Raw genomic sequence first — 21,798 nt, forward strand, 5'->3', positions numbered from 1 at the left:
ACCTCGCCTTACAAAACAGGCAAAAACATCTCCCTTTGATTCCATTTCTCCATTCCTGCTGAACATCAGGCAACAAATATCTCAATAAATCACAGTAAAATGTAAAGCACATGTTTTCTCTGCTTTGTCTAACCTCTGCAGAGCCTCTGTCAAGAAAAACATATCTGTAAGCATAAAACAAATATACATTTCATAACACGTCACTGGACAAACCTCGGTCAGTTGATTTCCTCTGTGCAGTGCAGACGAACATCAGTCAGCAAGTCAAGGTGGTGAGATGGACTGGTGTCCTTTGTGACTCTGCTGGTTCTTCTGAGGAAACACCACCGTCTCTCCACACCGTCACCATCTGTGAGCACAAACTGCTGCTCTGCCAGCATGTAGGAAATCACATATCACACACACAGGGGTGAAGAAACATTAGAGCTCAACTTTGGATACTTTAGATCTAAACAGATCAAAGTAGCTCTTAGCTTCAACAATCAGTGAACAGACAAACAATGATACCATACTGATTCTGTATGAATACAATATGGTATTTTCAATACAGGTGTCAAATTAATTCATTAAAACTAATACAGATATATGTATATATTTTTTTTTGATAAATTAGTTTGCTAAATTATAAGAATATTTTTTTTTTCATTTAACAATTGCAACTGAAAGAAATTAAATATTGAACAAAAATATATTGTCACATTCTGAGCATGCTCAGCATGCTGACAGACTTGAAGTTGCTACAGATTTTAAGAAGTGATAATTATAGGGAAAAAATTTCTCTTTTTCATCCGTTTAATCAAACATTTGATGCCTTAGATGTCTCAGTCCTATAGCATTCTGCAACTACAACTAAGCTGAAGCTTGGATTTGGCTGCAGGTGCCCCTGTACATCCTTCTCAACATGTGGGTACCATTTAATCACACTTCTTCCTGAGCTTTGCTTCATCACAAGACCAAAGGTGGCATCCCGTGTCACGGTCATATCATCATCCAGAAGAAACATTTGAAGAAACATCATGGAGAAGAAACATTTACGCGCCTCCTGGTTTTGTTTTCTGATCCTGCGAAAAGACTGAGGACAACAAAGCCCAGAGAACACGAGATACACAACATCCAACATTCAGACTCAACAGCCTCCATAAATGAAGAGCACCAGGTTGGTTCAGTTATAGTAGATATGAGCATACTTCACATTACTGGGTATGAATAATAATCAAGAGACAAACTTTAAAGATGCAGAGCATGATGTCCCATCATCAGACTGTAAACAAACATCCACCAGGCTTCTTTGCTGGCAAAATTGATGATTCTCCTATCAGGGATCAGTAGAGTGTATTAACCTGTGGTATAAGCAGCAGTCACTGAAATATTACTGTTTCAGATAAGAAATCTAGCACATAAAAGCCAGGGTGGGAGGGATCTCTGCAAAATGACTTACCTCTGCAAGTGTGAAGCTCAACAAAAATCTGACTCTCCAGTCACAGACAAACAAAAAACTCCAGCTGGGAGATAGAAAACGCTGTCTGGGTCTTGGAATTTTTTAAATAAAGTCTGCAACACAGAAAGAGCTGTGATCATGCTATTTATTACTGCGCCAGCACACAACAAACATTGCAGTTCAGTCATGTCAGTGCTGCCACAGAAGTGGTGCTCCTACTCCTTTATGCATTCCAAGGAAGAGGGAGGAAGTTACAAACTGATCCTACATATTTATGGCTTTATCTACAGCTTCATATAAATAGCTGTAACTTTTGATAGAAGATTCAGATATACGTATTCATGGCTTTATCTTATAGAATTCAATATCCCCGTGCTGGGCAAACAGGTTTTGCAGCTGTTTGAGTTAAGATTTTCAAGTTATTCACATAATGAAAACCTATACTTTGTTTCAGGCGAGTTCCCCATTCAAATGCATGTAACAGTGAGAAACGCACTGTCTTGGCGAAATAAAGCGTTTTTGTACAACTTCATGAAGACAGCTGTAGTTTTTGATAGAAGGCTCAGACACACATATTTATGGCTTTATCTTATAGAATTCAATATCCCCGTGCTGGGCAAACAGGTTTTGCAGCCGTTTGAGCTAAGATTTTAAAATTATTCACATAATGAAAACCTATACTTTGTTTCAGGCGAGTTCCCCATTCAAATGCATGTAATCGTCAGAAACGCACTGTCTTGGCGAAATAAAGCGTTTTTGTACAACTTCATATAAATAGCTGTAACTTTTGATAGAAGACTCGGATACACATGTTTATGGCTTTATCTTATAGAAGTCAATGTCCCCGTGCTGGGCAAACAGGTTTTGCAGCTGTTTGAGCTAAGATTTTCACGTTATTCACATAATGAAAACTTATACTTTGTTTTGGGCGAGTTCCCCATTCAAATGCATGTAATAGCGAGAAACGCACTGTCTTGACGAAAGAAAGCGTTTTTGTACAACTTCATATAAATAGCTGTAACTTTTGATAGAAGATTCAGATATACATATTTATGGCTTTATCTTATAGAATTCAATATCCCCGTGCTGGGCAAACAGGTTTTGCAGCTGTTTGAGCTAAGATTTTCACGTTATTCACATAATGAAAACTTATACTTTGTTTTGGGCGAGTTCCCCATTCAAATGCATGTAATAGTGAGAAACGCACTGTCTTGACGAAATAAAGCGTTTTTGTACAACTTCATATAAATAGCTGTAACTTTTGATAGACGACGCAGGCTCACATATTTATAGCTTTATCTTATAGAATTCAATATCCCCGTGCTGGGCAAACAGGTTTTGCAGCTGTTTGAGTTAAGATTTTCAAGTTATTCACATAATGAAAACCTATACTTTGTTTCGGTCGAGTTCCCCATTCAAAATGCATGTAACAGTGACAAAACGCACTGTCTTGGCGAAAGAAAGCGTTTTTGTACAACTTCATATAAATAGCTGTAGCTTTTGATAGAAGGCTCAGACACACATATTTATGGCTTTATCTTATAGAATTCAATATCCCCGTGCTGGGCAAACAGGTTTTGCAGCTGTTTGAGCTAAGATTTTCAAGTTATTCACATAATGAAAACCTATACTTTTGTTTCAGGCGAGTTCCCCATTCAAATGCATGTAATCGTCAGAAACGCACTGTCTTGGCGAAATAAAGCCTTTTTGTACAACTTCATGAAGACAGCTGTAATTTTTGATAGACGACGCAGGATCACATATTTATGGCTTTATCTTATAGAATTCAATATCCCCGTGCTGGGCAAACAGGTTTTGCAGCTGTTTGAGCTAAGATTTACAAGTTATTCACATAATGAAAACCTATACTTTGTGTCAGGCGAGAACTCCATTCAAATGCATGTAATAGCGAGAAACGCACTAACGTGGTGAAATAAAGCGTTTTTAATGGTCTTCATAAAGACAGCTGTAACTTTTGATAGAAGATTCAGATATACGTATTCATGGCTTTATCTTTTAGAACTCAATGTCCCCGTGCTGGGCAAAGAGGTTTTGCAGCTGTTTGAGCTAAGATTTTCACGTTATTCACATAATGAAAACTTATACTTTGTTTCGGGCGAGTTCCCCATTCAAATGCATGTAATAGCGAGAAACGCACTGTCTTGACGAAAGAAAGCGTTTTTGTACAACTTCATGTAAAATAGCTGTAACTTTTGATAGACGACGCAGGCTCACATATTTATGGCTTTATCTTATAGAATTCAATATCCATGTGCTGGGCAAACAGGTTTTGCAGCCGTTTGAGCTAAGATTTTAAAATTATTCACATAATGAAAACCTATACTTTGTTTCAGGCGAGTTTCCCATTCAAATGCATGTAACTGTGAGAAACGCATTGTCTTGGCGAAATAAAGCGTTTTTGAACAACTTCATATAAATCGCTGTAACTTTTGATAGAAGACTCAGACAAACATGTTTGTGGCTTTATCTTATAGAACTCAATATCCCCGTGCTGGGCAAACTGGTTTTGCAGCCGTTTGAGCTAAGATTTTAAAATTATTCACATAATGAAAACCTATACTTTGTTTCAGGCGAGTTTCCCATTCAAATGCATGTAACTGTGAGAAACGCATTGTCTTGGCGAAAGAAAGCGTTTTTGGACAACTTCATATAAATCGCTGTAACCTTTGATAGAAGACTCAGACAAACATGTTTATGGCTTTATCTTATAGAACTCAATATCCCCGTGCTGGGCAAACTGGTTTTGCAGCCGTTTGAGCTAAGATTTTAAAATTATTCACATAATGAAAACCTATACTTTGTTTCAGGCGAGTTTCCCATTCAAATGCATGTAACTGTGAGAAACGCATTGTCTTGGCGAAATAAAGCGTTTTTGAACAACTTCATATAAATCGCTGTAACCTTTGATAGAAGACTCAGACAAACATGTTTTTGGCTTTATCTTATAAAACTCAATATCCCCGTGCTGGGCAAACTGGTTTTGCAGCCGTTTGAGCTAAGATTTTAAAATTATTCACATAATGAAAACCTATACTTTGTTTCAGGCGAGTTTCCCATTGAAATGCATGTAACTGTGAGAAACGCATTGTCTTGGCGAAATAAAGCGTTTTTGGACAACTTCATATAAATCGCTGTAACCTTTGATAGAAGACTCAGACAAACATGTTTATGGCTTTATCTTATAGAACTCAATATCCCCGTGCTGGGCAAACTGGTTTTGCAACCGTTTGACCATGTTGGTTATAACATGGTTATAACATGGTTTATTCTAACATGTTTATAACAGTTGGTTATAACATGGTTATAACATAGTTGGTTATAACATGGTTGGTTAAAACATAGTTGGTTATAACATGGTTGGTTATGACATGGTTATAACATGTTTTGTTATAACATGGTTGTTTATAACATGGTTATAACAGGAATGGTTATAACATGGTTGTTTATAACATGGTTATAACATGTTTTGTTATAACATGGTTGTTTATAACATGGTTATAACAGGAATGGTTATAACATGGTTATAACATGATTGGTTTTAACATGGTTGCAACATGGTTGATTATAACATGGTTATATGGTTGGTTATAACATGGTTGGTTATTACATGGTTGGTTATAACATGGTTGGTTATTACATGGTTGGTTATTACATGGTTGTTATAACATTATTATAACATGGTTGTTTATAACATGGTTATAACATATTTGGTTATAACATGGTTATAACAGGAATGGTTATAACATGCTTGGTTATAACATGGTTTAACATGGTTGGTTATACCATGGGTATAACATGATTGGTTTTAACATGGTTATAACATTGTTGGTTTTAACATGGTAATAACATGGTTGGTTACAACATGGGTATAACATGGTTGTTATAACATGGTTATAACAGGAATGGTTATAACATGGTTATAGGGGGGTTAGGGGGTTAGGGGCCTATTGATCTTATACAGTCACTGTTGTGAGTCCGGTGCACTGGCAACAGCTGCCTGGTCACTGTCGCTCATGTCTCACCCCTAGTGTCACACCAGTCTACTATCACTCCCATTTGAGAATCATAATCCATAATTCAATAATACTTTAATCAAACTATTATATATAAGAGGGGAGAGGAATTTGGAGAATCTCCCTTCATTGTTGTTAGTATTTCACCCTCAGTTATCTATAATAACAATGATCCCACACGCAATATTATAACTGCAGGGGTCCATAGCTAAAGTTACTTACATATAATATGTTTTTTTCTATAATTTTATAATACTACTGCACCTTAACTATTGAAATTTTTTTTTAATTAAAGACACAATATTCTTTTTTTTGCCCCAGAAGGCTCCAGCTTTTATTGTCATGTCAAGAGTTTCATAAAAACAGCAATAGTTGTCAATACAATTGAAAGGGAGCGATTCAGACTGCGTTCAGGCCCTGTGGATGTTGAGTCCGCAGTCTGGAAATCCACATTCTCTCATATCTCCTCCTCTGGCCCTCCGTCCACGTCGCACAGGTTTGAAGTCCCGTTATACTCAGATATTGTAATGTGTGTATTTGGAAATGCAATACTAGTGGAGTGTCCAGTCCATTCCTCTCAATGTTGTAGATATGTTGTTTTAACCTCTCCAACAGAGTTTGACCTGTTTCACCCACATAGAGTAAAAGGCATTCTTCACACCAGATACAATAAACGATGTTACTCGTGTTAAGGGTCATTCTCTGTAGAATGGGTGCCCCTATTTTCCCATAAGGATTATACAAAAACCGTTTCGGTTTAAAGGCCCAATGATTGGGTTTCCCTGATCTTATACGCCTCATCTGTTCTGGTAGCTTGGCCCTAACGAGCATATCTCTCAGATTCTTATTCCTCCTGTGGGCTGAGATCACTCTACAGTCTTGGAATCGTATCAAGCCAGAGGTGTATTTCTTAAAATTTGTTTTGAGTTGATAATGCAATGAAAGGTAGGAACGCGAGTAAGTGGTTACTAGTGGCATAAGTCTGTTCTGTTCTCCTAGTTGTATCTGATTTTGAGTCTGATTTCCCCCTAAATCGTTTGAACCTTCACCTGTATTCATTATATTAGAATTGAGTCCAGCAAGGGTGCTATTTTTAATTGCTCTAAGGAACCTACTAGAGTACCCCCTCTTTCTGAGGCTCCGAAATAATATGCCAATTGCATCCTGAAGGTCTGACTCTTTTGAAGATATTCTATAGAACCTAATGATTTGGGACTTTATGATGCCCTTAAAGGTATGTTTAGGATGGTAGCTGCTCTTGTGCAAGAGAGCATGACAGTCTGTAGGTTTAAAATAAACCTTAGTGGAGATTTTCAGATTTTGATCCAGTTGTTCTAAGAATACTGTCGTGTCCAAGAAGTTGACTTGTATCGGATGTATTTCATGTTTGACTTTGATGGAAGGATGATGACTATTAAGGATGTTAATGAATTCAGTGAATTTTTGTTCACCATGGGGCCACGCCCCTATGATGTCATCTAAAAACCTGAAATAGAAGGTTGGTTTATGCGGACACTTTCTCAGGGCCTCACATTCCCATTGGCTCATATATAGGTTAGCATAAGAAGGGGCATATCTGTGCCCCATAGCTGTACCCTGAACCTGTAAATACTGTCTCCCCGCAAATTCAAAATCATTACACCTTAAACAGATTTCCAACAGCTGCAAAAGTTCTTCATCCGGTCTCTTAGGGTCTGGATGCTGTTCCAAGATGTTTTTTTTATTGTGCTTAAGCCTAATTCTGTATTGATATTTGTATAGAGACTTTCAATATCAATTAGGGTTAGGGTTAGGGGACTGAGCCTGCCACCTCTGTGAGGCAGGAAACGCACGGGCCATCCCTCCCGAAGGAAACCCACCCTGCTGGATGCCCCGATTACGGGAAAGCCTCCGCCTTTTCCCATATCGGACAACGGTCCAATCACCCGAGGCCATCCGGTCCTCAGTTTTAAGTCAGTGTGTGTGCTTGTCCTTTTGTGTTGTGTTTTATACTGTTGTCGTTTCTGTGATTTGGGTTCGCCTTTGGTATCTAAATAATTATAACTCCAATGTGAGTTTTTATGAGGCGAGAAATCAATATATAAATTGAAAAAGAAAAAATCAATTTTAAAAAGGAAAAAAAATAAAAGAAAAATTAAAACAAGGTTTTATTAATTAATCAATTCGATCAAAAAAACGGTGTGCCGTACGCGCAACGTTTCGACCCCACAAGGGTCTTCCTCAGGCGCTTGGCACACAAAAAAACTGCTGCGAAAATGTGGCTGTAATGCACAGTGCTGCGGCTGGCAAGAGATGTTCACTCTTCAATGCTCCAAATCCGAATGAGCTCCTGGCTGACTCCACCTCCCTTTATACCCTCCTGTCTGTGAATGTTTTTTGTTTTGTCAATTCCTTTCCAATTCTCCTTTTGTAAAATTTGTAGTAACCTTCCGTATGTGAGTCTTTTTAACCATTACCATTAAACATGAACTGTAAGCATTGTACAATAAACTTTTAATATTTAATATTTTAATTGTATTTGTCTTTTGAGAAATGATGTCATGAAATAACTGTTTTGTTAACTGTTTTACCATACTATATTCCTTTTTTAACACTGATGTTTATGCCCTGTCCTATGAAACTGTTGTTTTACCAAATATTATTTTGAATACACTGTTTTTAGCGTTTTACGTGATTCCACGGTTTTTTAATCTAAATATCATTTTTTTATCCAATAAAAATAGGTTTCAATCAATTTTTGTAATGTAGAAAATATCCATGTCCAATTGTAATTTACTGCAAATATTAGGATGAGGGTTTGGTGTTATAGCCCCCAGGGTAGGATTAGAATTAGGGTGGGGGAGGGGGTATGGTTAGGGTTAGGGGGTTTAGATGGGGGTTGGGTTAAGGTTAGGATTATGATGGGGATAGGAGTATGGTTATGGTTAGGGATCGGATGGGGATAGGGTTATAATAATCACTACAATTACTGTGGTTAGGGTTAGGGTTAGGATGGGGATAGGAGTATGGTTAGGGTTAGGGATCGGATGGGGTTAGAGGGGTTAGGGTTAGGGGTTAGGGTTAGGATGAGTGTTTGGGCCCCTCCTCCAATTGGAGGCGGGCGGTGCATGGGCCATCCCTCGGTAAGGGGCCTGGACCTTGGGTTGTCCACGGCGTCCGCCATGGCGCACCAGGGTCCAGTCAGAAGTCCATCCAACCATGGTGAGTTGGATGGAGGCGAGTGTTTTTAAATTGGTTTTTCTACCAAATTTTAAATTAAATTTTAAAAGTAAATTTTTAAAGTTTTAACTTATATATGTAATTTTTAACTTAAAATTTTAAAGAAATAAAATAAAAAAATGAATTGGTTTTGAAAAAAACCTTTTAGTTATTAAAGAAAAAAGAAATTAAATTAAATTATAATAGGCCAAATGAATATGAATTTGTGTGCCTATGTGGCGACGTTTCGACCTGTGAAGGTCTTCTTCAGGCCTAGGCACACACAGAAATAAATGAAAAACAGGCTTGCTCTCAGAGGTCTGCTCTGTCCGATGGTTTGGAGTGGAATGAGCAGAGAGTGCCTTCCCCTTCTATTTATACCCTCCCACTTTTTTTCAGTTCGAATTTAGTTTTAGAAAGCCAAATTAGTGTTTTTACCTTTTCGCTTTTAGTTTTTCGAATAGAATTTTTACAAATGTATTTTTTAATCACTCCTCACTGGCAAAAACATGTTTCTAGAAAGATTTTAATTTTTTAACCATGTAAATAATTTATAATCGTATAAACATTTTTTTAACCACATTTAATCATGTCTACTGTATTTTTTTTATTGTGGATGTAGTATTTTTAACCCCAACTGTATATGTAATATATGTTTTCTAATTTTTTTAATGTAAGTCATGAATTGAGTGTTTTTAATAAATTGTAAGTAATTTTTATCCAGTAATTAGGGTTAGGGCCAAATCAAAAAATATTTAATTATGAATTATGAACCCAATTAATTAGGGTTAAGGCCAGATCATCAAGTGGTTAGGATTAGGGTTTGTCACGTGGGTTGGGGCTAAATTAAGGAATAGGGTTGGGGCCAGATTAGGGTTAATTAGGTTAGGGTTAGGGCCAGATTAATGGAGTGGTTAGGGTTAGGGCCAGAACATGGGTTGGGGCTCATTTTTTAAGGGGTTTGGGCCAAATCAGGATCCAAGTGGGTGGGATTAGGGCCAAATTGGTTAGGGTTAGGATTCAGTGTTTGGGTGGGGCTTAATTCACCTTCAGATTTCAATTGCTTTTGATATTTAATCCATGAGGTTGTTTGGTATCTAGCCAATAGATCCAACGTCTTTCCAATTTCTTTCTCTCTAATTCCGTCCACGAAGAGTTGCTTTGGATTCCCGACACTCTGACTGATTGTAAGCCATGCGAAACAAAATGATGAACTAACGGAATGTGAACATTTTTTTGGTTTCTCACATTAAATCTATGTTGGGTCATTCTAGTCAGGATTGAATTTTTGGTTTGTCCAATGTATTGCTTACCGCATTTTGCACAAAATATGAGATAAATGCAATTGGTCGTGTGCGGTGAAAAACCTTGTTTGATTTCAAAAATAGTCTTTTTCACCCTATTTCGCACAAATTTGAGTCTCACAAACATTCCTGAAAGGGTATTCCTTTTCTGAAATGCTTGCATAGATGGTAATCTTGCTCTTACAAGAATGTCTTTCAAATTTTGATGTCTCCTATATGCCGAAATGACCGAATAATCCTGTAATAGACCCGAATTTTTGATGATCAATTGGTAATTATTCTTAAATTTGTGATGTAGCCTTCCAGTCATGGTTGCAAAATCAGTAACTAATGGAATAATGTTCTTCTGTTCTCTTTGTTTAGAGACCTGGAAGGTTTTAAGACATTCTCTCAAAAAGGGTCTTGAGTACCCTCGGCTCCTTAGAGCCCTGAAGAGAATGGTTACAGCTTCCCGAAAGTCATTGTCCTTTGTGCAAATCCGTTTAAATCTTATTAATTGTGATTTCACTAATCCTCTATAGATGTGTTTGGGATGGAAACTGTTTTTAAATAATAATGCATGTGTATCAGTTTCTTTAAAATAAACTTTGATGTCCAATTTCTGGTCCGAATTGAAGGATTCCCCTTTATACACCGTCGTATCCAGAAAATGGATAGATCTTTCACCTATTTCGTACTTTACCCGAATTGACGGATCATGGGCATCTAAAATTTGGATAAAATCTGCAAAATCCTCCTTTGAATAAGTCCAAATTCCAAAGATATCATCGAGATATCTGAGGTAATGGAGAGGTTTCTTATGGCACTTGTCCAGGGCTTTCTCCTCCCAGTCTGCCATAAAGATGTTTGCGTAGGCCGGGGCAAATGTTTTGCCCATGGCCGTGCCTTTAATTTGTAAGAAATACTCCCCATTAAACTCGAAATCGTTTTTGGTCAAATTGATTTCTAGAAGCTGTAACAATTCCGTGTCCGGTCTGTCCGGATCTGGATACTTTAAGAACACATTTTCGACAGTAGACAGTCCTGCCCTGATGTCTATATTCGTGTATAGACTGTCTATGTCTATGGTGAAAAAGAAGGACTCCACTGGAATTTTTAATCCATGAATTATGCTGATGAAATGATATGTGTCTTTAAGGTATGCCGGATGCTTCATCGACAGTGGAGTCAAAAAGTAATCAATAAATTTGGCGGTTTGATACGTCTCGCTTCCGCAATCAGAGACGATTGGTCTACCCGGAGGAATTTCGAAGGGCACTGTCCACTTTATTGGATCCTTATGAATCTTGGGCAGGATGTAGAATCTACGTGGCCGGGGTTCACAATCACCCTTCAAATATTGTCGTTGTCTATTATTAATGTATTTTTTATTGTACAAATCATCAATTATCCTATGAACTTCAGGAACGGTTTTTAAATAAATTGGTTCTCTTAACTTGGTGTAATATATCTTATCACTTAATTGGCGATCAACTTCCCTGATGTACTGATCCCGATCGAGGATCACCACCACACTGCCCTTATCCGCGGGTTTGATCACTATGTGCGTATTCTTCATTAATTGTTGTAATTCGTCTTGTTCTTCTGGTAATAAATTTGGTTTCTCTGTATAGTTTTTAAAGTGTTTATTAAAATCTTTTTGATCTTTTTTAACAAGGAAATTGATCTCTGGTGGCAGTTTCTCTGCGGGTGGTGTCCAATGGGATTTAGCCATGGGAAATGAGGCCTTATGCTGTTTCGTCGAATTCCTGAAGTATGCAGCCAATTTGAGTCTGCGGTGATAATTTTGCATGTCCAATTCAAATTTCGTTCTCTGATTCCAATTAAAGTCCATTGTCGGAACAAAGGTCAACCCTCTGTTTAGGAGAGACTTTTGCGTGTCCGACAAGGTAAAATTTTTGGCTAAGACCATTACATTTTGGGAGAGAAGGGGCATTACTCCCTCATTCCCGTCCTGCAAGGGGCTTAACGGGGGTTCAAGTTTAAATAAGTCGCCCAATGGTCCAACATTGCCCGGGCCGTATCCTTAGTCCAGTGCACACAATCACTTTCGGTGCGGAAGTGGTTGTAATCCAAGGCTGGAATGAATGGCATATTTCGTTCAATGTGTCCATTCAGGATCTGGAGATTGGTCCGCTCCTCACTGGACAAGAGAGTGGAGAAGTTGATGACCGGAACCCATATCTCAGAGTAAGGGAACTGTCGTTTGGCTGCCCTTACTGCCGCCTGCATCTGTTTGATGGCAGTCTGTTTCGGTTTCTGCAACCTACAGTTGATCCCAAATGCGAGGACCACCTTTTCCACTGTCACTTGGGATGTTGCGGTTGAGATAAAGGCTTGTGCGTGTCTGAAATTACCTCCAGGATAACTATCTATCTGAAGGTCACGGATTGTGAATGGGGGAATCCGGGCGAGGTTCGAATCCCCTACAACCAACCATTTTTTGTTGACACTCAAGGTCCAGTCGACCATTTTCCTGTCAGTGTTAATGTGTCGTGTGACTTTGTTTTTGAATTGCATTGGGGTAGACGTGACATCTCCTGAGCCATCATCAAACAATGGACTCCACTCCAGGTCAGGTGAATCCTGGTGCGCAGTGGGGTCCAGGTGCACCATCGCCGACACTTGAATGCTATTTTGGTTTCCCGGTTGGGGACGTGTGTCAACGACAGAGGGGACCAGTGGAGGAGTGCTGTCCAGCCTATTGTCCTCCTCCCCACCCAGGGGCTCAAACTGTGGCAATAGACGTTGTGCACGAGTGGCACTCTGTCTATCTACCTCCTCCCCTATGTCCACTATGTCAAAGTCAAAACTGTCTGCCTGTACCACCTACCCCCCGGGTGGCCCTCCTCCCCTGTCTTTGGGGCCTGGGGTCTCTGTGTTCCATGAGTGGGGTAGCCTGAACACTTGGTTCAGCCCGTCCATCTTGGGGGGGCTCCGGAGTCCAATCTGACACACCATCAGTCATAGTTCCCACTGTCTGTTTTTTTGAGACATGTGGGGCACTGATGGTGACTGTTTTGGCTCGTGGAGGACGTGTTTGTGTCTGTTTTTGTGGGCGTGTCTGTTGTGGTGGTTCGTGTACGTCTTCCGTCTGTTGTTCTGTGTTCTGGGGAGCTGGTGTTGGTTGTGTTTCGAGGTCTATTTCCACCTCGGTACATGTTGTGACCGATGCCTCCGCATGGTCGATCACCTCCTGGGTGATTCGGGGCAAGTTTTTCTTCGCCCATCTGGTGGCTACCTCAAAGGCCGTTTGCCAGTCAGATGGCAGAGTCCCACTGAGTTCTGACAGAACGTCTTCCAACATGGCTGTGTAATGATCCTCAAGAATGATGAGTGTGGTATGTCCCCAATTCCTCGCGTTGCCGTCAATCAAGTCTTTTGTTTTTTGATTGGGGCATGCAGGCTTAATCATGGTGGACAGGTTCTCGACCATGCGAGAGATCATGACAGGTTCAGGTTTCCCTGGTTTCTGGGAAACGTTCTGTAAATGGTGGACCAATTTGATGACTGAATGAAGTTGTCTGACCAACTTGGCAAATTTTGGGTCCGTGGGTTGCTGCTGACGGCCTTGTTTCAAGCGCTGTGGTCCGGCAACTGAACCAAAAGCTCTGTGTCGGGTCACTGAAGCGTAGGACCGTGATTGAGGTCCCAGATATCTGGCTGAGGTACCGAAGGGAGGCGCAGGCCGGTTAGGATGAGTGTTTGGGCCCCTCCTCCAATTGGAGGCGGGCGGTGCACGGGCCATCCCTCGGTAAGGGGCCTGGACCTTGGATTGTCCACGGCGTCCGCCATGGCGCACCAGGGTCCAGTCAGAAGTCCATCCAACCATGGTGAGTTGGATGGAGGCGAGTGTTTTTAAATTGGTTTTTCTACCAAAGTTTAAATTAAATTTTTAAAGTAAACTTTTAAAGTTCTAACTTAAATATGTAATTTTTAACTTAAATTTTTAAAGAAATAAAATAAAAAAATGAATTGGTTTTGAAAAAAACCTTTTAGTTATCAAAGAAAAAAGAAATCAAATTAAATTATAATAGGCCAAATGAATATGAATTTGTGTGCCTATGTGGCGACGTTTCGACCTGTGAAGGTCTTCTTCAGGCCTAGGCACACACAGAAATAAATGAAAAACAGGCTTGCTCTCAGAGGTCTGCTCTGTCCGATGGTTTGGAGTGGAATGAGCAGCGAGTGCCTTCCCCTTCTATTTATACCCTCCCACTTTTTTTCCAATTCGAATTTAGTTTTAGAAAGCCAAATTAGTGTTTTTACCTTTTCGCTTTTAGTTTTTCGAATAGAATTTTTACAAATGTATTTTTTAGTCACTCCTCACTGGCAAAAACATGTTTCTAGAAAGATTTTAATTTTTTAACCATGTAAATAATTTATAATCGTATAAACCATTTTTTAACCACATTTAATCATGTCTACTGTATTTTTTTTATTGTGTATGTAGTATTTTTAACCCCAACTGTATATGTAATATATGTTTTCTAATTTTTTTAATGTAAGTCATGAATTGAGTGTTTTTAATAAATTGTAAGTAATTTTTATCCAGTAATTAGGGTTAGGGCCAAATCAAAAAATATATTTTTTTAATTATGAATTATGAACCCAATTAATTAGGGTTAAGGCCAGAATATCAAGTGGTTAGGGTTAGGGTTTGTCATGTGGGTTGGGGCTAAATTAAGGAATAGGGTTGGGGCCAGGTTAGGGTTAGGGGTTAGGGTTAGGGTTAGGGGTTAGGGTTAGGGGTTATGGGGAAAAAGCCAGGAGAGGATGGGACAAAAGTGGAATAACTGAAAAAGTAAGAGGTGTAGAGGGCTGATGTTGGTGTCTAGGTGGGGGTTTTGGTGGGTGCCGGACGCTGTGGCAAAGAGGCCACGCCGATGGCTTCTTCGGTTCTGGAGATATGGCGAATCGTTCCAAAAAGGATGGGACAAAAGGGTCCCAGTCGGAGAAAGGAAGGTGCAGAGGGCCTGGTTCCACTGGCATTGCGTTGTCCGTGTGCGGGCGCATCCGCAGGTGCCCAACATGGCATGGTTCAGAGTACCTTTGCAGGAGGCTTAGGGGTAGGCTTCGGGGGTAATAGCCAGTAGTTGACGGAATAAAATGGAATAACTGGGAAAGTAAGTGTCGTAGAGGGATGAAAGTGGTGTCTACGGGGAGGTTTTGGGGTCCTCCGGACACCCTGGTGAAGACCCCATGTCGATAGCACCAACGGTTCTGGACTTGGTGTAAATGGGTCAAAATTTGAAGGAAAAAAAGGTCAAAGTGGCAGATAGGAGTGTCCGATGGGGCTGATTTCACCACCACTGTACTCAGCAGGCCCTGCCGGGTCGTTAGACACGCAGCATGGCAGGGATCGGTGACATAACATGTAGCAGTTTCCCTTCACAGAAGCGTCTGCAGCAGGTGGGTGGAGGAGGAGGCAGCAGAACCAGGCCTCTGGAGCACTGTGTCATCTGCTGGTCCACACATATGCCTTCAGGATGCACTGTACAATTCGATAGCAAGACATCATCGGTTACCACAAATAAAACAGTGTCTTTCTGCCTCTGTCATTCTCTTTGGTTTGTTTGAGCGTTTGTTTTTTAAATACACAGCAAGTGTCTCTCTCTCCCTGTCTGCCTGTCTCTCTCTGTCTGTCACACACACACACACACACACACAGACACTGTGAGGTCTGCAGTGCAACTGGGATTGAACAAGAGGGGTTCCCTCTGCTGCAATTGCATCTGTGGTCCACCGGAGGGCGACAGGCTGGGACGTCCTGTGCTTTGCATATTAAAGTTTTTGCAAGCGCATTGACATGTGTTTTTTGTGTAAAAGAGAGAGAGAGAGACACACACACACACACTCACTCACACTCAGCGGCTCAGAGATGAGGGAAAAACAACAGAAATCAGGAGAGATTTTCAGTGTCAGGAGAGGGCCTGTGATGCTGGGAGGTTTTGTGACAGTGCATGGCTTACCTGCCGGTGCTGAGTGCTCCCCAAAGGTCCCAAGAGGAGATGAGGAGGCAGTGGTTGGCCTCAGAGAGGGCAGGAGGACGTGAATATGAACATGGAAATGAATTTAGACCCCTCCCTGCCTAAAGGGAGGGGCACGGGTAAGGAGGTGAGGACGAGAGGGGGAGAGGGGAGGCTGAACATGGAGAGGGAAATTTTATTTAGACCCCTCCCTGCCTAAAGGGAGGGGCACGGGTAAGGAGGTGAGGACAAGGGGGGAGAGGGGAGGCTGAACATGAAGAGGGAAATGAATTTAGACCCCTCCCTGCCTAAAGGGAGGGGCACGGGTAAGGAGGTGAGGACAAGGGGGGAGAGGGGAGGCTGAACATGAAGAATGAAATGAATTTAGACCCCTCCCTGCATAAAGGGAGGGGCACGGGTAAGGAGGTGAGGACAAGGGGGGAGAGGGGAGGCTGAACATGAACAGGGAAATGAATTTAGACCCCTCCCTGCCTAAAGGGAGGGGCACGGGTAAGGAGGTGAGGGGTGAGAGGGGTGGCTGAAATATTCACGTCCTCCTGCCCCCTCAGAGAGGGCAGTGAACAGTGGAGGCTGGAGGTGTAATGGCGTCTTTTTGCAAAATGTCATTTGCAAGCTCAAAGAGATTTTCACCAAAGTTTTCAGCTAATTGCTGCTCATTGATGATGGTGTCATCTGGCCTCCAGGTTTCATCATGACCCGTTGTAGTGCTGTTCACAGTTGAGGTAGTGTCCAAACTGACGGACAGAGATTCAGTCACAGGTAGCTGTTCCCACAGCTCTTTAAATGAATTCTGGCTGAAGGGTAGATTCTGATTAAAAACCAAAATGCCATCCTGCCTCAGTTAAAAAGGTTCCTAAAACTGTACTGCCTGATCAGTCACTGTACACTGTTAGGGTTAGGATGTGGAAGATAATCCCTCGTCCTCCTCATACTGCAGACTGTTCAGGAAACTTGGCTCAGAGCTGCTGAAGTTCTTGACTGTCGTACATTTGTGATAAGTCTGATGAAACTCATTTTCAGTGTACTGACTGAAAGTGAACAGCGGGTCCTGACTCCACGTCTGTGGTAGAGGTTGACTGTCATCTTATGTACAGGTGGCATCAGAGACTCTCCTCTTACTCTGTGGTGGTTCACACTTTCCAGGCTTCTCTTCTTCAGATTCACAGTATACCTTTTGTAAAGTTGAATGGTTTTCTGAATGCGCCTGCCATAATTCTCTTTCCTTCTCAGTCACATTTCCACTTTTACACTCGTCAACCAAAACAGGCTCAAAGTCTGAGTTTTCAAGACCAACAATCCACCCTCGTTTGGAGTGGAATGAGCAGAGAGTGCCTTCCCCTTCTATTTATACCCTCCCACTTTTACATGTCAGGTTTGTTATTTTGAATTTAGTTTTAAAATATCAAATCAGTTCTTTGCGTTTTCGTTCTTAGTTTTTTGAGTAGAATTTTTGCCAATGTATTTTTTAATCACCCCTCATTGTCAATAACATCTTTTTAGAAAAATTTAAATTTTAGGGTTAGGGTCTTGTGATAGGGCAGGGGCATCCCCAACCCCACGAGGCACTGGTGGGATAGGTTTGTGTTTTTTCTTTTCTTTCTCATGGCAATGTTCACGTTCTTTGGTCATTCTTCCAATCAGATGGTTTTACACAAGGTAGGCAACAAACAGCAGGGTTAGGGTTAGCCGCTGACGCTGTTTCCTGTTCCTCTCGTCTCCTCGTCCACACATATGCATTCAGGAAGCACTCTACAATTGGAGAGCAAGACATCATCAGTTACCACAATAGAATACAGTGTCTTTCTGCCTCTTTCATTCTCTTTGGTTTGTTTGAGCGTTTGTTTTTTAAATATACAGCAAGTGTCACTCTCTCTCTCTCTGTCTGTCACAAACACAGACACACACTGTGAGGTCTGCAGTGCAAAATTTGAATTACAGTGCTTTGTATCTCTCTCTCTCTCTCTCTCTCTCTCTCTCTCTGTCTGTCTCACACACACACACACACACACACACACACTGTGCGGTCTCCAGTGCAAATTTAGAATTTCAGTGCTTTTTGATCTGTATCTCTCTCTCTCTCTCTCTCTCTCTCTCTCTCTGTCACACACACACACACACACCCACACACACACACACCAAAGGACACAGACAGAAGCTGGTCAGCTGCTTTGCAACTGGGATTGAACCAGAGGGGCTCCCTCTGCTGGCTCAATGCGGTACAAATCGACTTGTGTGCCTCTTCTTCTCTTTGGTTTTTCTGTGTTTTTTTTAATTTTTAAATCCACAGCAAGTGTCACTGTCTCTCTCTCTCTGTCTCTCTCTGAGTGCGCAAAACTTTTTTTCTTATGCACACCATTAAAAAAAGTTGGGCGCACCCAAATCAGCGTTCAAAGATTGATGGCTCCCTGTCAGAGCACTGGCTATGAATTTCAGATCGATCAGGCCTTAACTTGACAAAAAAGTTATCAATCGTTCTTTTCATCTTTTCTCATTGCCCACGGTCAGTTATATCCACTTCTGTCGGTCCTAGGATATTCACAAGGGCTGGGTATCATCACTGATTTCTATAATCCATTTGATTCCGATTCACAAGGTCCAGATTCGATTTGGTGCAATTTTTACTCAGAAAGTGAGAGATCTTATAATTCTGATCATTTATCAGTACTGACACTAAACTTTATCAGAGATGTGACCATCACAGCACATGCCGTTGTCTCAAAGTAACTGAGAATAAAATAAAATAAAAAAAAACATAAAGGAGATTTTCCTGGCATGGATTTTATAGCAGATAACCTTAAAAATATTCTGCAATTATACCTAATTTGAAAAAGTTTACATTTCTTCAGTATTAAACAGCAGAAATTAAGCTTTCTTGTCCGAGGTCATTTAAGTACAAAGAAAAGAAAAGACAGCGGCCGCCAGCGCTATAAACAACGGTAGACTGATGGGTAATAAGCAAATGAGTAATGCGGAAAACAGATGTTTGAGATGGGAAACTTTTCTTGAAGTACACAGCAAGAGCTATGCATGAACTGTGGGTTTTATCGTGTTGGAAGCAAAACAGCAAAAGTAAGAAGGAATTAAGGACGATATTTATCAAATGTGAAGCGTAGTTCGGTTCTTCTTTTGATGCTGGGCCAGTGAATTTTGGTTGAAGAGAGACAAAACCTGCAGCCCAGAATCTTGCGCAAAAAAGACGTAAAGACGATTCAGACACGACGAATCAGAATTAGTGAGGTTTTGGCTTTCAGCCCCCACGGCGACTAAGCTAATTCTGATGCGTTGGTCCGCTCTGTTTACGTCTTCAGGTGGAATGCGTTTCCTGCTCTCATTTGCTGGTTGTTGTTGAAATAGTTTTGTGAGCTTTAGCCTGAGATTCTGGCGTTTCTGGTAAAATACATTTATATTCATTCAATTCAGGATCGCTTCATTCAAGCTACTCACCTTTCGCTATCCACCGCACTTTCAGCTGGACCAAGGACATTTACAGAGGTCCCGCCCCTGACTATCTCTGATTGGTTTAGACCACGAAGGGGAATGATGTGTGTGTCTGTTGTTTATCACATGGATGTCTGTAGCAAATTTTACAAACAGTTCTCATAATGAACGAACTCAGGAGGTTCAACGTTCCAGCGGTGAGCTGCTCTGTGCCACTGCCTTGAATATTAGCTGGGGAAATCAGCCAGATCAGCAGCAGGTGGACACAATCACACAGGTGCGTGGGCCAAGAGCGAGAGCCCGTAAGGAGCTCCACCCAGGCAGAGAGGAGGAGGAGAGACAAAGAAAACAAAAACGAACAACAAGAACAACAAAACCTGTAGCCAGCGTGAGCCAACCAGAGAGACACGGGGACCGTGACACATTTTCCCCACCAAGTTGAAGTCACTGATTTTGCTGTTCCAGACTTTTGGACTGAAAGTGAACAGCGGGTCCTGACTTCGCGTCTGTGGTAGAGGTTGACTGTCATGTTGTGTAAAGGTGGCATCCTCCTGCCCTCGTAGGAGTTTTTTGAGCTGCGGATCTAAACAGCTTTTTTTATTATTATTTTTATTTTTGCTTTGCCAGACTTCTAAAACCTCAACTGAAAACTGTACGCTTCATGGTAATCCGCTGTTACTGGGAAAATATAAGTCAATGCAGTACTGTTTAAATACAGGGAGTTTATTGAAACACAAAGAACTTCAACAAAGCATAGCATGTTAAACCATGCAATCTGAATGGAAAAAAGGCTCCCCCCCCCCCCAAAAAAAAGTGGCATTAAACATGATGATATTCTATTGCCTTCTGGGGGAGGGAAGGAACAGCGGTTTTTCTTTTGAGTTTATATTCAAGTTTTCTCCTTCTTGCCCCCTCTGGTGTACAATTTCTTCCTTTTTCCTGTTTAAAAAGAGTTCATATATTTTGTCATTTGACTGTAAGCAGTGCAAGGAGGAGATGCTCGCTTTTTGCATGACAGTCTGCCACTTCAGCCTTCCCTTTCTTTATAAGGCTGGAAAATACTTCAGACCCCTCGTCAGGCAATAAGGGGCCTGAGGTGGGGTCTGAACTGTGGGTACCGGTATGAGGAGAGAAGGGGGACAGGACTGGATGGTGGGTTAAGGTTAGGATTTGGTTGCGGGAGGGAATTGCTAAAAGTCCTCATCTCGTTTTCAAATCCCTTCTTTCCTGTATTAAGGAGAATCCTGCGACAGTCCGTTCAGACCCCTCCCTGCCTGAGGAGGGGTCTGAACCGGGTCGGGTAGAAGCTGGAGTGGAAAATGGGTTAGGGTAGAAAGGGAAGGGTGAACTGCCAGACAGTCACACAAAAAGCAAGCATCTCCTCCTTGCACTGAAGTGGCTGCAATCAGCTGGAGGTCCAGGCTCCAGTGGATGAGGGTACAGGTACTCAACAGGTACAGGGGGCAGCCACGGCATGTTGGTCATGAACTGTTGAGATGGAGATGAATGGCTTTTACTCCTATTCACAGACTCCTCCGTCCTATAAAGCAGAGGGGTACAGATCGACAGATTTCCATGAGGAAATGTTGCCCCCCGGTGAGGCCCAGCTGGAGAAGCACCTGTGGAAAATCTGGTTTTATAACTTTGGACTGATACCAGTGATGGAGCTGAAAATGGGACTAAAGGCAGACAGTCAGCAATCTTTCTAAGGCCCTTATTTGTAAAGAACAAGCCACAATGTTGCACATCTTAACAACTTATGTACAGGTTTAGATGAACAGATTCCTGCACTTCCTACTGGTGAATTCGGCACGAAGGACAACATTCACTCGACTGTAGAGCAGCAATGTGTATGTTAGAACAGTGGAACCAGTGTGTAAATGAGGCATCCCCATAGCCTTGAAAAGTGGGAGGAGAGTAGTGGTGTGATTACCTTCTTAAGTTCCAATGCTCAGCGGTTTGGACAGAAATAAGTTCTTCTTCTTTCAATAATTGTTTATTCTGTTCATTATGAATCAGCTAGGCTCCAGTGGTCAGGAGAAGCTTCTGCTATATGAAGCTGTTACAGTGCTTTTGTTACACTGACGAGAGTAGTTTTTCTTGTTGCTTGTTTGTACTTGCCATTTAAAAGATTATAATTACTGAAGTGAATGTGTTTCAGATAGTTTACAGTGCCACTGAAGCTCCACTCAACCAAGTGTGCCTCAACAGTCTGAAATTAAAAGATTTTTCTTCTGCTTTTTTTATAAAACCATATAATATATATAATATATAAAAACAAAATTTTGGATGTTTTCTTCGGCTCTTGAGGTGCCCTCATTGAGTGGGGTTTGCCCAGTATCCTCGAGGGTATGTGAGGATGCCTTCCATAGTTGGGTGTTTGGTTTTTACCCAGC

At 41.2% G+C, this 21,798-nt stretch overlaps 3 long non-coding RNA genes across 4 annotated transcripts; 1 reads left to right on the forward strand and 2 right to left on the reverse strand.

Moving 5' to 3' along the window:
• Window positions 1-787: 787 nt before the first annotated feature.
• Window positions 788-7,342, reverse strand: LOC120732080. Of its 2 annotated transcripts, XR_005695514.1 has the most exons (3): window positions 7,332-7,342; window positions 1,439-1,529; window positions 788-1,340 (listed from the first exon to the last, which is right to left on the reverse strand). It is a non-coding gene; the product is annotated as an uncharacterized LOC120732080 (long non-coding RNA). The 2 variants fall into 2 exon arrangements; XR_005695513.1 differs by lacking the exon at window positions 7,332-7,342 and having other exon boundaries at window positions 1,439-1,714.
• Window positions 3,706-19,571, forward strand: LOC120732082. Its single transcript, XR_005695516.1, has 4 exons — window positions 3,706-4,694; window positions 15,884-15,892; window positions 19,192-19,196; window positions 19,559-19,571. It is a non-coding gene; the product is annotated as an uncharacterized LOC120732082 (long non-coding RNA).
• Window positions 17,912-18,488, reverse strand: LOC120732081. The gene is made up of 2 exons (XR_005695515.1): window positions 18,085-18,488; window positions 17,912-17,980 (listed from the first exon to the last, which is right to left on the reverse strand). It is a non-coding gene; the product is annotated as an uncharacterized LOC120732081 (long non-coding RNA).
• Window positions 19,572-21,798: the final 2,227 nt, after the last annotated feature.

This window comes from Simochromis diagramma, unplaced genomic scaffold (genome assembly GCF_900408965.1).
Source record: "Simochromis diagramma unplaced genomic scaffold, fSimDia1.1 OVJJ01000238.1, whole genome shotgun sequence".
NCBI lineage: Eukaryota > Metazoa > Chordata > Actinopteri > Cichliformes > Cichlidae > Simochromis > Simochromis diagramma.